The sequence below is a fragment of the Drosophila simulans genome, chromosome 3R (genome assembly GCF_016746395.2).
Source record: "Drosophila simulans strain w501 chromosome 3R, Prin_Dsim_3.1, whole genome shotgun sequence".
In the NCBI taxonomy this organism is placed as follows: Eukaryota; Metazoa; Arthropoda; class Insecta; order Diptera; family Drosophilidae; genus Drosophila; species Drosophila simulans.
Window position 1 is genome coordinate 16,184,449 of NC_052523.2, and position 16,966 is coordinate 16,201,414.

The 16,966-nt window shown below is 43.6% G+C and overlaps 1 protein-coding gene across 1 annotated transcript in view; it reads right to left on the reverse strand.

Moving 5' to 3' along the window:
* Positions 1-16,966, reverse strand: part of LOC6728706 — a 117,972-nt gene that overhangs the window by 65,668 nt on the left and 35,338 nt on the right. The window lies entirely within an intron of this gene.

The window sequence follows — 16,966 nt, forward strand, 5'->3', positions numbered from 1 at the left end:
GCGCTGAAATCGCCGCGAAATCGCCGGGTTTCGTACTTCGGCTAGCGTTCGGCTTTTGCACTCGGCTCGCTCTCTCGATTTTCGCGACTGCGCTCTCTTGCGGCCATTTTCCGGTTTCTCACAACGTTTGTTTTTGTTCCTCTGCTTTGTGCTGGCCTTTCGCATGCTTTGCCGCAGCGCTCTCTTTCACACGAGAAACGGGTGAGGAGTGTGGGCGGGCGCACTCTCTCCCCCGCAAAAAGAGCGGATTTACGTAACTCAAAGATACAAGTGATATCCAGTATCTTGAGCCTTTTCGCTGGCATCGCGTTAAAAACAAACTGGCTTTTCTTTCGCTTGCCGATCTGATCTCGCTTTGATTTAAGATTTAAGAGCCATTAACTCTGACTTAAGAGAAATACCTTCTGGTTTATGACGTCGGAATGACGAAAGCGCTTCTTTTTCCCCTCTAATTCGCCTGGGTTTTTTACTGTTTACTGTTTTTTGTTTGCTGGCTTGCGCTTTTTAAGCTGAGCTCACGCTGGGATTTTTATACTTCGCAGGGGATTTCTGCGGGGTTTTAGGACTTAATGCCATCATCTTTATGCGGTGTTTATGACGGACACACTAAAAGTTGATGAAGCACTTGCACATGTAGTTCAGTGGGGCGGGAAAGAAAGGGGCCCGACGTAAAGTCCAACTCGTCTAACTCGAAACAGAATCTGCAGCATAAAAAAGATCTACTTCGGGGGGCACTAACACTGCTGACTTATAAACATTTCGTTTTTATTTTTTAAAAAACTTGATTTATCGAAATAATGTGTAATTCTGAAGCAGCAGCGAGGTTTTTACGAGAGCTGTCCTATAAAAATGAATAAGGAAGACTAATTGTAATATTTGAGATACTGCTTTTGACTTCTTTTGAAATTAATCAACTTTTTCTTGTTAAATTCGGTTTTTATCTGGCTAAAAATTCCAGTAGCATTCATGGTAAATTCAGCGGGAAAACTTCCAATGAAATCCTATGACAATTTTGTTGTTGGAAAATCATATCAAAGCGGGGAAATGTTTTTCCTGCCACTTGACCCCGATTCCTGGTATTGAGTAAGGTCTGGTTCCTTATCAGGGAAAAGCTCTGGCAAAAATTCCACGGAACAATGTGTTTGCTCGACGGACGGAACCCTTAACAACAATTATATGTATATCTTTCCCACAACCAGTTCTGGGTTATCGGGTCTTCTGCCATGCCATCCGTGCTCAAGTGAAAGTGGAAACTTGTTTGTCATTCGCCTCAAGACGGAGATTAAAACCGAGCGAGACCTCAATTTTAATTTTACGCGAAACCAAAATATTTGGTCAGAGAGTGAAATGCGGTTCTGTACGGTCAGACTACGATTATGCTGACCGAACCGCGAACCGATAGCCGATGGATGATAGCCGGCTATCTGGGACACCCTTTGGCCTGGCTACCTCGCCGCGAAAACACAACGAAAGTGGGCAAAACCACGCCCGCAGCCTGGGAATACAATTTTGGGTTAGGGTATAGGGGTAGGGGACCATGATTACGATTCCGCAGACAGAGTCATATGTTTGTAGGTATGTAGTTGCACTGATAAGCGCTGCAGATAAGGATGACCACGCCGCAGGGGCGGGACAGGGGCTGCGGCTGGTGAATTACGCTGGGCAAACAAAGATCGAACGATGCAGTACGTGTATCCGTCAGATACTTTTCGTAGTGCCTGCGCGCATGCGCCGAAATATGTCACTCCACTCCTTCCCACCTACCAGCCAGCCTCATTATGTGTTTATCAGACAAGCGTGTGGAACTGGCACTTCCCCCTGCGATCCTCGCAGCCGATCACTTGGAAATGCGTGATCGCGTGCCGGAAACCTGAGACGCATGCGAATTCATCAGATAGTCGTAAATATTCTCCGTTCGCCTTCGGTGGCGAAATGAGTCGAAATGAGCTCAGTTTTTTTTTTTGGCAAACCGATCGAGCCGCGATTCGAAATTCGATTCGCAGTCGAGAATGTGTCGGAAGTGGGGCTAATTATGGGCTATCGATTGCGGTATATTTGCACAAATATTTGCATAAAAAGAAATTGTATAATTTGTTGCCACTAAATGTGATACCTATTCGCCGAAACCATAAAATAAATCTAGTAATTGGATATATTACCAATTGAAATCATTCACAGCTAGGACAAAGGCACAGAAAGCCAATGTAGCATAATTTACGAGTTTCCATCGAAGCACCCCTGTCGGAAAACTCTGATCGCTCATTGCCCCGATCATCGTGCATCCCCTGGCGGCGTTAATGTCCAAGTGCACCCCCTGTGTGCCGGTGAGGCACCCCCCGCTGGATGGCTACCGCCATTGACAGCCAGTTAAACCCAATTAAAGGCTATCTGTATCTGTATCTGCATCTGCATCTGTGTCTGTACGTACGACTGGCCAGCAAATTGCCGTATCCCCGACAGGCGCTGGTCCGGAGTTTGCTGTCCGCTTGCCTCATTTGTTTGACTAGCCCATGTTGGCTGTTGGTTTTTGGCCCAGAAGGTTGCTGCAGCTAATTGCCCATTACCTTGGGCCGAGGCAGTTTTTATTTTGTTTGAGCTAACTGCAGCAAGTCAAAGACTTTCAAATGCCAGTCGACCGAACGTCGTCTGTTGCCAGCTGCCGCCAATGACGACGTCGTCTTGTGCAATTATGCCCCTTTGCACTGGAAAGTAATTTCATGAGATTTACTTTCAAATGGCAATATAATATATAAAGAAATAAAAAGAAATAGTGCATATTAAAAAACTAGCCAGATGCTACAACTCATTCGCAGTTGCAGTTAATAGCATATTGTTAAAGAGTTGTGATTGCTTTAAGGTGTAAACTCCAATTAATTGCAATTATCTGAGCTGCTGCTGCACTTAGAGTAGTATTGTTATTTTCAGTGTAATCCCGGCTGCTGCAATTTTCGCAAGAATATGCGAGAGTTTGCCCACGTGCCAAGTCGACTTGAGCAGCGCAATTTGGGTTAATTGTCTGCGGATTAGGCAGCGCTCATTGTTGCACTGGGGCACAAAAAGCCGCTTAACGCCTGGCATTTTTGACACTCGCCGCCAAAAATGGGGCTATATGGGGGCATATGGGGGAGTGCAACACCCGTCCAAATCGTGGGCATATTGGCTATAGAGCAAATCGATCGAGAATCGACCATCGACTGACTGACTGGCTGAGTCAGCTGCGGATCGCTGAACGATAATAAATTCAGCCATTGTCATTTGAGGCGTTTCGAAAACGTAACATTCGCCTTCCGACTGGCGTTGTTTTTTATTTGTTTTTATTTACCTTTGGAAAGGTATGAAAAGCACACACTGCGACATGGCAATATCTCAGAATTTACGTAAGCCGTCATGTCTTCCGATCATGCAACTTCTGCAATTGCAATTGCGCTTCAACTTGAATTGAAATGAAAATGAAAATCGCAATGGAATGAAAAACAGCCGGCTGAAATTGTAATTGAATGACAAATTGTCTTTGGATCGCGCACTGCATTTGAGCATGTGTGTGACTCAATATCGATGGTTTTAACAAATATATGTATGTATGTATATATTGACTGCCGGAAGCGTTTTTGTTTTCACAAAGGGCGTGGTAGAAACACCCGAATATCTCGAGTACCACCTCCCCCTGCGTTGGCCAACCTACTCATATACAACAAGTCAGGGCAAATGGAATTGAATATTGTTCGCATTTTTTTTTTTTTTTTTAGCTCGCTGTGTCTAAATTGAAAGCCACTTAACCCATTTCCAGCATAATGCGAAACAGTTTGAGCTGTCTAATGGCCGCCGAATGGAGAATGGAGAATGGCCGGGGAGCCTCGACTCGGTTATGCTTTATTAGATCACAGATGCGAACGAAGTTGTAGGGAAAATAATCAAGCGCATTAAAGATACTTCCATTTTCCATTGGCAGTCCGGCGTGCTAAGTGGGTCATCATTATGTAATCCCAATCACTGGTTTTTTAAGCCAAATGAAACTCCTATATCTGCGAATATTTTCAATTTGCTTCGCTTTCGTAATGTTGGTGGCTCCGATCAGTTTTAAATTAGGATGCAAGCTGCAGGCACTTAACAAAAAAGTGATCCTAAAACTAATAATAAATAAGTAAGTGAAAAAATATCTTTAAAGTTCTTTACACAGTTGAGATACTTTCATCGCTTTATAATCTCTTACTTTTTGTTAGCAAGTTTCAATGCCTTACTAACCCCCTCCAGTTTCTTCAGGTGCACACAGCATTGAACACCTATCTAAAATCTCATATCGCCAATCGGTGGGTGGTAGTAGTTATGGTGCCACCCGCTGGTTTTGGGTGCTCAGTTCAAGTTGAACACCGTGAACATTATGCAAACAAGAGGCGCGGGAATTGACACATGACCAAAATCTGTACGTGCGGCGCAATGAAAGCTCAATTAAGTTATTGCTGCATAATTCGTTTTCTAAGCCAGCAGACGCTTTCCCAAAAGGAAAAACACTTGGAAATCGCCAATATTTTTCCCCATTTTTTTTGAGTTTCTAAGCAGCACGTACGTAACGTGGCTAACGGTTAATTTCGCTGGCAATTGTAGATTTAGTTTTCAGTTTTTTGTATTTTTTTTAGTTGGCGAGACATAAACATAACTGTAATTGCGGCGTAATTGCAGCGGATAGAAGCGGAAAACGAAAGTGCATCGAAATAGTGGAAAAACAGGCGGGGAAATCGGAGGAGCATTTGTATAATTGTGACCCGAAACAATTTTAAATGCTTCACAATTTCAATCAAAGCGAATCGAATTTGTTTTACCATTTTAGAAAGCACCCGTTTGTATTTGATACTATTTTTTTATTTTATTTTTTTTTGAAGGGGTGGCTGCGATTATTGTGGCGCTGCAACAATGAAATTGAATTTGATTTCTTGATCGTCGAGCACTCGACGGAATCAGACTTTGTGTGGAGTGTCTGCTTTAATAAGCCAACAACAACTGGCGGGTGAAAGTAAAAAACCGAAAAAGTGAAACAAAAACCAAGGCAGCAACGTCTCGGCTTTCATGGGTATTATGAAACGCAAGTCGCTCGAGCATTTGGAGTTGCAAATAGAAAAAGAAACAGGAGGAGGAGAAGAGGAAGAGAGGCGGGGCAGGTGGAGCCGCCAGGTGAGCAGACAAGCTGGCAAGTCATCCAAGTAAGTTGCGCAGGTGCGAGAAACTTTCAGCGAGAAAAACGCCAGCGGCATTGACTCCATCAAATTGGGGCTTAAATTCAAATTCAAATTCGAATACGAACATCCACTCGTTGGAATGTTGAATCGATGGCGTTGTTCGCACTTTTTGGCCAGAAGAGCGTGTCTTTGGGCCAAAACGCATTCGCATTAACAGTTAATTGCCCAAGTGGATGCTGATGGTCGTCGAATGATGGAGTACGCGATAGCAACTGGAGGCTAAGCGATTGACTTGTCAATCGCCACAAAGTGGATAATCTAATAAGATAGTCTAAGCATTAAGTCCTCTAATATAAAAGTTTTCTGTCTAAACTAGATCCAGCTAAAGTTTTGTTACCTTGCACCTTTTAAAACATGACACACTTACATTCTCACTCGTTTATTATTATTCCAACTTACATTCGTATACCCCATATTTTCCATCTCTTTAACTAATCGCTGGCGTTCATAAGTCTTTACAAAAAAAAATGCCATTTCAAGTGGCGGATTGATGTTCGTCAGTTGTTGCGGCGCTTGAAAATCGAATGTGGTAGCTGGTGCTCGGGGCATGCCACACAAAATGCCGGTTGCTTCTGTATTGTTTCCACTGCCGCTGCCCCCAAAAGTCCCCCCACCAAAACTACCGTTATGTCTGCGCTGCGATTGTCTGTGAGTGTGTGTGTGTTTGTGTGTGTCTCTATTTGCCGGCTACCTGCTGATTTCCAAACATTAACTTAATTTTTTCCCATTTTTCCTCCACCATCGCTGGCACTGCGGAATTAATTATGCGTTTGCGCTCAATTTGTAGCCCAGGTAATTTACCATACAGGTGGAGGTGATCGAGGGGGCGGTGTGCTGGCTGGGCGTGGCTAGACGAAGTTGTTGCAGGTGAAAGATTTGCGGGTGGCTTCCCATTCGGTTTGCTTTACGCTTTTGGAGCTTGAGTTTCACAATGGTTTGAAATCGCCGCCTCGGGCTCTTTGGAAAAATCTCGACTTGCAGTGGTAGGCTGATGGCTGATAGCAAATAAAGATTTTAATTAGGCGATTGGCCGAACTCAAATTGATGGCCAGAACAAGCGGTCTGCCAGCTAGTTGCACTTTGTGTGTTTGACTAATGGCCCATAATGTATTTGGTTAATTAATTTCCCAGTGGGGCACACTCCGGTGAAAGTGCACAGTGAGATTGGAATGGAGGTATCTTGAAGATAATGAGCATAGGGCTGCAACTCATACGCCTCGTTGTCATCTGCGGCCACGGGGCGTATGAGCAACGCTGTGCCTGCAGCACTCTGCTCCGCTTTTCCAATTCAATCTTCCACATGGAACTACTATAGCCTGTTCTGGATTTTTTCAATTTTCCCCTGCTTTATGGCTGCTCGCTTTCCACCATCACACACTTTGCATTTGTTAATGCCAAGGTGGCAAAGTATCTATTAGATGCCGTTAACTATAACTGCGGTCTTTTTATTCGCTGCCAACACGCAGCTAGTTTTTTTTAAAAAAGGCACAATTACGCGGCAGGAAATTGTGAATTAGAAGCAGCGGCGATGCTTTCGGGATCCAGTTGCATTATCCTGCGGCAACGATTAGCCAACTGAATGCCATATTTTGCCCCTATTCTGCTTTATTTGCACGCGACTATTTGTTTGCCGGGCTGCTTTCAATGGAATATGTAGCCATAAAAGTTAATGATTTCCAAATTGGCCATTTGATAAGCCCAAAATGCATAGGGACATGACAAAAATCGTGTGTCATTATCGTGTTTGGACGGGAGTGTACGCTTTCCTCGCCACCGCAGACAACACCAGTTTGGTGGAGTAATGAGTCGCAATGTGGGCCAAAACTCATGGGGCTATGCAATTATGTTTCCGAGTTTGAGTTTCAGCGAGTAGGAGAACGTAACGAGAACTGTGCCAAGGCGGTCCGAAGTCTTGGCCAACTCATATGGATAAATAGATAGATAGATAGATGGTTGGATGGAGTGGAGTGGAGTGGAATGGAATGGAAAAGCCAGCATATAATAATTATGTGGCTTCACTTTTGACATTTCGCCTGCATCCGCTATCTCCAGCCGGGCAATTGCATCTCTGGCCAGAACAATGGGAACAATGGGGCTCGACGCGGCTCGGCCTGGCCTGGCACTGAATTAGCATTAGCATTAACCCGGAAACTTACGCAGCTGTGCGCGGGATCTGAAAAAGTGAGTCATGTGGCATATTCAAATAGCGAGTATAGCCATGCTGCACGTTGCACTTTTGCAGGTGTGGCCTGTCCCAGTTGGATGCCGGCGGAGTTGCAAATTAACTTGTTTGCCATGCGATTAGATGCCGCAAATTTATGGTTTATATGATTTTGGTCAACCAAGCGGCAAGTGGGTCAGGCATACAGTACGTACACATATGCTGAGAAGATTTTCCCGGCATTCTTCTCCACGATGCTCTGTGACCCACTTGCCAAACGGAAAGTGAAAACATGGCCGTACGTCGGCAGCTGGCCTTAATTGATATTTGGGCCATTCCGTTCGCCAGTGGCAAGAAACTAAAAAAAAAAACTTATAAAATTCGCAAACTATCCAAGCCACAATGCAATAAGTTTGCCTTTTCGGAATGGGGATTGGGAATTTTGGCATGCCAAACGAGTTGGAAAGTGCGAATTTTTGCACGTCTCGGTATTAGCATAAAACGCAAAACCAAATGCGAAATACAAAAATGAGCAAAAATCAAAACTACAAAAGACCTTAACTCAGTGGAAGATTTGAAGAAACAGTCGTTTTATGCGCCAAATGTGCCAAAGTTATAAAAGCAGTGCTATTTATACATTTAAACAGCTTCATTAAAGTTGCAAATTGCATAATTGTTGGCTAGCCGCTGAGTTTCCTCTTTAAGTTTAGATTATTTCCTAATATAGTTTTGGACAAGTAAACAAAATTCCAGAGCAGCATAGTTTAAAAAGCTACTTTCATTAACTTAGCCTGAGAAGTCGTTAAGAAATCTTAGAAATGTCTTGCTAATTTCTAAAATTCCTGATTTCAAACTTAAAAGCCCAACATTTTTACGAGCTTCATGCTGGCACAACTTGATCAGAAATATCTCTAGGCCAGGAAATCATAATCAAGTTTTTGCATCAGAAAATAAATAAAGCCGGCCCGCAGATAAGCAGCTATGTGAGGCGGCAAAACAGCTCTATTCCTGCTCAAACCACTGGCTTCTCCTACCAACAAATGTGGCTATATCTCAACTGAAGCTCGGACTTCACACCGATTTAACACTTTCGAGTGGCTATATGTGTATATGCATCTAAGGCTAAGTGCCGGCGAGGGCCAACAGAGTGAAACAAAAAAGGCAGGGCTAAGTGAAAAACAAAAGTATCTCATGGATGCGCCGTATCTGCGCCTGTGCAGCCGGCAAACAGCTGCTGATGAGCTACGCAAACAATGATTGGCATTCGTTGTTATCTCTCATGCCTTGTCGAAGTATTTGCACTCTTTGAGAATTGCCAAGATGCGAAGGAGGCAGCATCGGCGGCTTTGAAAACTTTTCAAATTGTTGCCCATTTGCCATGATATGCCGAGTGACATGCGGCATGAGGCATGGGGCAACTGCCGCTGGCGACTGGCACCACTGGCACTTGTTGGAAATAGCTTAAAGCCGGGCTCGTGCAAACTAAAGTTTAATTAAGGAATCGCCCTGCGTCGTACCAAAGAAACTTACCGACCAACTACATAATTAAAATCCGATCCCAAAGCCAATCAAATGGCAGTCGAAGCCACATGAAACAATAAGGAAGTGCTTCACCTACCACACGCCAGATGGGGAACCAAACTTACTAAGTATCTAAGGGTTTACCCAATCATCGAACACTTTGGCAATACGCACCTGCAACGAAAGAGAGCAGAAGTGGGTTAAAACGCTGTGTTTAACTGTTCAATAAAACGTGGCAACATAATGCTGCATTTAAATGGCAACAGCAGGAACCCCGGTGATTGTAAATTTGCCCGCGAGTTGATTTTTTTCAATTTTATTAATTTTTCCCAACAGCTGTTGCCGGCTATTTTTGTTGCTGATGTTGCCGGCAAACACCTGTAAGCCACAAATCGCAAGTCGGCCCCACGAACTGGCAACAATTGCCGCCATAAAGCAGTTGGATTGTTTAAGTTGTTGCATAAAAGCCAAGTTGCTCCCACTTTCAGCCAAGAAGTGGGAGAAGAAATCGCCGGCTTTTGTTGCCGTGCGAAAAAAGTGAAAGTAATGCAACAAACTAACACACACCGCACAACAACAATGGCCAAAACGGTAGCCAATAAGCCATAAACAACAAAAGCCAACAACCATTCCCAACTGGCAAAAACTAACAGAGAAGGAGAAACCAAAAGTTTCCACAGGTGAATGAATCCGAATGCAAGTTTTCATTCGAGAATGCATCTGAAAATGACCGGATAAAGATACAAAAAAGCACTGCAGTTGAGTTGTCAAAACTAACTACCATTACTAAATGCCCAGAAATCAATGGCTTCGTTCGTATTTCAAATGCGGAACTATTTACCTTGGGCGCGAGTAAATACAGGCAAACATGGCCAACAAGTATCTAAAGGTGTGTGTTTGTGTAGGTTTTTGTGGTCGAAACGGAGGTGGATTTTGCGGCTGTTTATTTGCACAAACTGTTAGCGTTGGTATGAACATGTATCTGCCTTCCGCTATTTATCTTGCAGATACGCCTTGACAATTGAGCAAAATGCAGATATAAATAACTACCAAGTGGAGCGAAACACCAGTGGAGATTTATGACTTCGATCAGTAGAAAGTCAAGGGAAAATATTCTTTGTTAGTGCCGACATACAAAAATATTCATATAATAATTTAAGATAGACTGTCGTTGTTAATGTATCGTTGACCTTTGACCCGGTCAGAAATATTTAACCAAACTCTTGTCTCAACATAGATAGATACACACAGGTATCTGCGGCCAGGTTTCGGCATTTCCCCAGCCGCTCAACACCTTTTTTCCCCAGAATTCCCAAACATTCTGACCGCAGTCGATGATTACGATCCTCCACTCTTGCATACCTACATATTTACTTGGCTTTTATCTTTGTCTTTTGCTGGGGCATAAATATATTTTAACACTGGTTCAAGCGGCCTAATTAGAGGGCCTCTCACAGCCAGATAGCCACTTCATTTCGAGACAACTGCTTGTAATTAAAGGCGAATACTCGGATACTCGAATACTCGAATACTCGAGAACGAGGCTGTTAATTTATTCAAACTCGTTGAAGTCGCCGAAATGAAATGGTGAAAGATACTCGCGTACCTAAAAATAGTCACGTGGTAGAATGTCGAATGCACCCAAGAGAGTTTCCCTCGCGGAGTTCTGTGTTCCGTGTGCTGCGTTGGTTCCTCTTGCCTCTTGCTTTCCCCCCAGCAGGTTTTCCCCCCGCTTTTCCAACGCGTGGAAATGTTAATGGGGTCATTTGCCCGACTCGGCGGCACATCGAAGGCGAAAAAGGCTGCTCGAGATGGCCTCAAGTGCATTTATTTAAATTTCACGCTTTGGTCCCGAGACATCGTGTGTGGAGTCAAACCGCTCTCTATCTTTAATGCCTTTTGTTTATGGAAATTTAAAATTAAGTGCGTTTTTATATTTGGGAAAATATGAAATTAATTAGGGGTTGCACACATCCCAAAGGTAGTAAAGAAATATTTCACTTTTGATGCGGTTTTAATGAAGAATGCAATTCAAATTCCCATTCGCTATCAGTGACATTCGTTTTGCAACAGTCGAATTGCATCACTTTGCACCTGCATATCTGGCCAGCAGAAAGTTTTGCTCAATTGGCAGTGATGGCCAACAACTGTTAGCAAAGTTAACAACTGAAGCGCTTATCAGTCGGCGAGTCGAGTGTTTCGTAATATTTTTGGCCCGCTCTTATCTCAAAAAAGCAAAAAAAAAAAAGCCATTCAGTGCAAGCCAACAACAAAGGCCGAAAACAGGCCCGACTTCCGCTGGCAGTTTGGTTTGGCTATCGCTGCTCACGTGCTTGTTGCATTGAAAGTGCTGAAAGAAGTGAATATACATACATTGGGCTTTTGGCCCGATTAGCCAGAGGGCTATCACTACAGCTGTAGTATCTGCCATTTAGCGGAACGCATTCACTTGCGTTCCCCTTTCTTGGCTTCTTTGTTACACATATAGTCGCCATATCATCGGCACACGTGTCATTCGCAAATCGCGACTTTGGCACGTCCCACATTTAGCGAAAATCCCTCGATCTTGCAGCCTGACATTAATCTCAATTTTTGCATTTTTCGCACAGCTGCGTGCTCTTGAAGTCGCAGCAAATCGCCGGCAATCTTTTTACACTTTTGTTGATTCATTTGTTGTATTTGCTTTTTTAAATGCGCAGAATCACAGACAATTGTTCGTGTCTTTCGAGTTTTATTTCTAATTAGCTCATTATATGTGACTTAATTGCTCATTGTCGTTACTCGGTTCTCTAATCGTCCACGGGCATTCGATTGCAGATACAGATGCAGATGCATCGCCAGCGAATCTAAATGCGCAGTTGACAATCGCCCTCGCGGATAGCGATAACTTCAAATGGATTGCCTCCGATCGCCAGCGTTCCCATTTCCCTATTTCAATCTGATTTTGTTATATCTACAAGTAATGAGGCTCTCTTAACGTATCTATTAGTTGTTTTAAACAAGAAACCCACGAAGAGGCAAGCTAAGAATGCATAAAATTATATTTTTGAAAGTAAATGCCCAATGTGAAGTGGCGTACATATTTCGCAGAGATTCATTTCCTCAACCCCCTCCCTTCACCGCTTAGGTGAAAATTCCTTGAGTGCTTTTTATGCACACGTTCAACAATGAGGAAATCTTTACGAGCACATCTGCCGCATAAAGTGTCCGACTTTTGGACCGACCGTCGGTGGCAAAGAGTTAAGACCCGGCTGGCTGGCTGCATCGCAGTCGCGGTCCAAGTCAACTTGTTGTAGCCGGCAATTAATTACGCCGGTTGACAGTCAACTCGGGCTGCTGTTTCGCCAGCGGTCGCTTTACTATTTGATCTTTGCACTTCGATAGCGGAACGTAAGTGGGGGGGCTAGATCGGGGAAATATGTGGCAGAGCCACGCCCACTTCGCCACCCTGAGTGTGGCATTTTTAGAGAAGAGGAAAATGCTGGACAACTTGACACTTGTAAGTCGCGCTAATTGGTTTTGGGAAATCCAAGACTCATATTTATAAGTCATTAGCTGCAGGTCTACTACACTAATTTGCTTGCCCCCAATCATCTGGTGTTTCTTTTTTTTGGGAATGAGGTCAACTTGGCAGGAGGAAAACTGTCGAAGCGTTAAGCAACTAACTGCGAGGCAGGTTCAAGCAGTTGGGGCAATCAGCCAGCCACGGCACAATAAAAAAAGAGGAAATAAGAAATAGGAAAATAAATAACAATAACAGCGGGCCCTTGTTTATGCAACTCACGCATCGGAAAAGTCTAGAGAAATTCTCCGCCTTTCCACCGACAGTTTGGCGTTTTGTTTTACATCTCACCGTTTTGGGAGGGCGAGGGCAGCGGGGAGGGTTGCACGGGTGGGTTAATGGAAAAACTTTGGATTCAATTAGAGAAGAGCGCCGAAGGGCAGGCGACACAGACAAAGATACAAAGATACAGCGACAGCAAGATACAGTTAAGGCATTCGACTGTGAAGTTCAAATTACAAATTGGGTAACAATTGGAGAACTCGCAACTAATAAACGATATTTCTGAACTCTTGACTTGCGCTCCATTCCATGCCATTCCAATTCCAATTCCACTTCCAATACCAATTCCGATTCCGATTCAATCAAGCAGCCAGGGCCACAATTATGTAATGTTCGCGTCGAGTGCCTAGATGTACATCTATATACCTATGTATATAGCGTATCTTGAGAATCGAGTGAGCGGGACAAGGTCTCGCCTAAGCCATCCATTTGGCTGTCAGCATTTGGGGTCTTTAAGCCGCACAGATATGTAAAATGTATACCGGAGCAATGAAAAATGAATAATGAAATGAACAAAAACTGAAAATTGTTTACAAAACGATACGCTTGGCCTCAGCGACACCCGGAGACCCAAAGTCGGGCCAAATGGGCGCCACTCCCAGAACTCCGAACGCCGAGCTCCAAACTCCAAATCCAGTTCAGAAAAAAAAGCTTGAAAACCCGAAAAGCGAAAAGCGCGCAGGCGCGGCAGTTTTACTTTTTCGTTTACCGTTTGGCCCGCTTGCCACATAAATTGTGCAGCAAACTTTATGCAAGCCGCAGAGTGAAAAAAGTATGAAAAATCCAGCTTTGCATACTTGCAACGTCTGATTAATTTAAAAGTTTATTCCGCACACTTTTTCGTGTCTGCCGGGGAAAATGACATTTAAGTATCATATGCCTTGAGTTTGCAACAGGTGGGGGTATTTTATTTTAATTCATACCGAACATCTGCCATGTTCGCGCCCTTGTAGATGAATATCTTGGCATTAAGCAACACCACACTTACCAACATTTTACACGGAATGGGTAAAAAGTGTTTGGAATACGGGCTGTGCTCGTCGGGAGCATGCAATTTTCCAATTTGCTTAATTGCCTCACTTTTTTGCCAGTGAGCAATTTTATTGCGGCACAACTAATGGGAAATGGGAAATGGTGGGGGCAAATGTTTGGTCTTGAGACGGGTTTTCCGAACGACACACAACAAATCATTTTTGAACAGCCAAAACGGAATTCTAATTGAGTAATTAGCTGACTTTGTTGCCCTGAACTACTTTCGAATGAGTTTTCCATTTCACATTTTCGATTTTCCGTTTTCACACACACATTAAATGTATCTAAATGTGTCACATATTTACGGCATTCTGCGTGGGCGGCCGGCTATCAAACCGAATTCAAAATTTACATATTACGATCAAATATGCAGCTGCATTTGTGGCACACAGATACATACCTACTAAGATACAAAGATATGGGGTATGTGTTTGATGTTGCCCCTCGAATGCCGACACCCACACACATTAACCTTCTCTTGATTCACTTTGAGCAATTTAATTAGCCATGAAGGCCTGCGACCGGCCGCATGAATCACTTAGCCAAATAGCGCTTGTTAACAACTTTCAAAGCCGATTTGGCCAACAGGGCGGCATTATGATTTTCCGCCCTTCCGCTGGTCGATGGTAATGCACTTTAAGTTTTCAGCCCGACTAATGGATGCCTTCGCAAAGTTGCGTTTCCAGCTCATGACTGAATAATATTATTACGAAAAGACTTGGCTCTTGGCTTTCGATGACAAATTTGGCCGAAATGATTTTCAGTTCCAGCCGCTCAAAAATGTCTCAACAAGCGGGTAAGAGCGCACCGAAATCTCAAGATTGATTCACTCGAGTGGCACTTGAAAGATGCCCGATTCGGGTTATTCAAAGTGCATGTTAAATTAATTATGCGCTGAAAATAAAAAGCCAACACGAGCAGCAAAACGAAAATTAACCCAAATGCGGCGTTTACTCAAACAAAAGGGAACAAAAGCCGTTCAAGTAGCTGCTCAAGTCATTTCGATTTTTTCGCTTTTGCAGCAGTCGGGGCAAAAAATGTTTTAACACTTTAAGCAGACGACAAGCCGATAAGGAGCTACCAAAAAAATCAAGGAAACATATGTATGTGGGAAGGGACAATTTAGGGCCGAATTGGGAAATACCCTTGCAAATTCGCTGCACTAAACATGATTAAAATCACTTTCCAGACACTGGAAGCAAAATTAGCAGAAACAATCAGATATGTTATGAAATAATTAACAAATAAAATTTAAGAAATGAGTTCATGCATTTCCGAGTAATTGGCTTGTTTTTGTACCAGCTGATGTCCAAAATTCCATTACCCCCCACTAGGGTATCAAAATCAAAATAAAACCCAGGAACAATCGGCCCACATGGGGATCGGACATCAATTTATTAAGAGTTGAATGCCATTCGTAAGGCTGCTTGGACTTATCGCGATCGGAACGGCCGATGTCTTGGCCTGGTCATTTGCTTAAATGAGTTGGCAAATAAATAAACACGGCTGCAAGTATGCAGCGAAATGCGGATTACATGCGAGCCACAAACAAGAGGCCAGTTAAGACGGCTCAGGCAAAGTGGGTGTGGCCCAAAAGGTGAAGGAGCCAACAGGCAAAGCCACTTTCAGCCGGATTAAATTCAATTTTATGACCCCTGCACTTCACTTCGCTGGCTGCCTGCACTTGCTTGGGATTTTCCTTTTGCTTTGGCTCGCTTTGAATTAGCCAGACGTCATAATAAAACCGTTTAATTTGCCCGTTGTGACATTTTAGTGGCAATTAAATCGAGGATAGGTGACTTTGTTGCATGCAGCCCCGATCTCGAGTTGTTCGTTGGCCAATTTTGGTCAGCAAGCCGGCCGGTTGAAGCCGGCCATAAACCAGCTGTCTCGAAACTCGGATTGCATTTTCCACTTGGCAGCTCCAAATTTGGCCATTCGTCGTACGTCGCTTGTTGTTAGCTGCTCGCTGTTAGCTGTTAGCTGTTTTGCCGGCCCAGACAATTTGGCATTTTATGCAACTGGCCGCTGCAATCGGCTGCAACTCTTTGGATTTTCTGTTGTCATAAGACGGCCGACTTAGCTGATTCCATTGAGTGTCGGCTCGGGTTTGAGTTTGAGTTCGAGTACGAGTTGTCCGAATGGCGAGTCATCAACTTGGCCAGACAGACATTAACGCACTCCAATTTGGTAATAAACCACAACGAAAACAGGCGAAATGCAGGCGCTTCTGTTTTAGCCGCCGAGTAAAAGGCTAATTGAAGTGGAAACAATGACCTTTCCTTGTGTAAATTAGTCACAAACAATTTGTGCGGTGGCACTCGCGTTGAAATGCCTGTGCCCAAATAAGGTTAACTCTGTTAAATATTTATTAAGTGACTGGAATTAAAAGTGATGGATTTGGGATGCGATGCGGGGACGTTGACTTGGGAAACAAGCATATATAACCGGTAAATAAATCACTATCTAAGTACGAAAATCTACTCAAAATCTACTTAACAATTCGGATGAAAAGAATATAGTAAAATCTAGCCAAAACAAATTTTACTACACTTACTATGATTATTTTGATCCGTACCAGAAGCAAAAAGATAAGCTAATGGCCAACATCGTTTTATGAATCAGCTAACGGAGTTTAGGATCAGCTACGCTGATCATCGAGGTAATTGCAGGCCGCAGGTGAACTTCAGATCGATCGAAGATCACCATTAGAACAAAGATCTGACTGAACTGATCTGAGAATATAGTATATACTCGTATATACCCATTTCCTTGTTGCGTTCACTGCATTGGCAATTGTGTGTTGCCACATCGTGATACGGTGGACGTTTGGCCGACAAGCTGGCTGCCATATTTGTGGTAATATGGTATTGCTATCCTCGGCGTGTTCGAGGCTAATCAGTCGCTTGTCGATCGCGAAAAACATGCAAACTGGTAAGTGGTAAGAGGTGTATGTGCGATATCGAGCTGCATTATACACATCCACATGCTGTTGCCACATCAAAGTCAATGCCACCGGGCAGCCGAAGCCACGCAGCTCATTAATCAATGCCTCGCAAAACAAAGAAATAAAAAACAAACACTAAGTAGCGACACTTCCTCAACCACTCACGCCCCCCAGCAAATGCCGAGTTAACTGAAACAATAAAGATGATGCCGATGATGCCGCTGTTGTTG